Raw genomic sequence first — 1194 nt, 5'->3', positions numbered from 1 at the left:
ACAGAGAGGAATTCCCCAAGCTTGCTAGTGGCAAAACAACAAAAAAGAACCAAAGGGAAAAAAGTTCAATGGCCACAGCAAAGGTCCCCCCAGTAGAGGATAATCTTTTCTTTGACGAGAAAGATATGACTCTCCTGTTGAGTGCTGTAGTTTCTGCAGTAGCAACAGCCTTAGGGAGGACCAGTGAGGAGGCGGAGAAAGCAGTGCAGGTCGCCATGACGGCTATGACCCAAACTGTTGCAGCTCTGAAGGGAAGGAAGCTAGAAGCCTCCAAACCGAAAAAGAGCAGCACTCCCCTCCCTAAATCCTCAGATGGCAGGCTAGCTTCGGGAGAAGCATCACGTGAAACCCCAGCTAGTCTGTCGGGACAGGCTGAAACTGTGCAGCAGAAGCCCCCACTGCAGGCCGAGTCTATGCAGCCAAAGTCTGGTCCCTTGACCCGAGTTGGCACTTCCAACCTAGGCTCTACACCTCTCGGTAGACCCTTAACCGGAGTGTCTCACTTAGAGGATGTTGTACAATGCTCAATCAACGAGGATCCATATTTATCAGATGCTACCAGCACTGGGGCATCTGAAGCTGAAGCAAGTGACTCTGAATAACCATCATGGCACACAATCTAAGCATTCTGCAGTGGAATATCTGCAGCTATAAAAGCAAGAACTCCTTTCTCTAATCAATAGTGCGAGCAAGGACCATTGACGTCGTCATGCTCCAGGAGACACTAACTATAGGATCTGTGTGCTTCTCAGGATATCATGCCTTCACCACTCCAAACCTGGATGGTGCTAGAGGCCTGATGACCCTGGTAAAAGAAGCAATCCCGTGCTCCTTAATAGCCAACCCGCCGCACTGTGGAGACGGTGTTGAATCTCTTGTTGTTGAGATTCAGCTACCTGGGGGCCCTATAAAAATATATAATATTTATAGCAAACCACTGTGTGAGAGCTTAGATTTAAACCAGGTCTTTGCTACCGCAGCACAAGACCGAGTGATCATAGGGGGAGACTTCAGTGCACACATAGCCATGCTGAATCCCCGCAAAATGCCGAACGCGGCAGGTATTCACATAGCAGAAGTGCTTGAGACATTCCCTGAGATCGCTCTTCTCAACACCAAAGAACCAACGCATGTGAGGGGAGGGGTCCTAGACCTCACCTTTGCCACTGCAACAATGGTGGAGAGAATTCGGTG

This window comes from Penaeus vannamei, chromosome 38 (genome assembly GCF_042767895.1).
Source record: "Penaeus vannamei isolate JL-2024 chromosome 38, ASM4276789v1, whole genome shotgun sequence".
Classification (NCBI taxonomy): domain Eukaryota; kingdom Metazoa; phylum Arthropoda; class Malacostraca; order Decapoda; family Penaeidae; genus Penaeus; species Penaeus vannamei.
Note: the sequence above shows the minus strand (reverse complement) of the source record.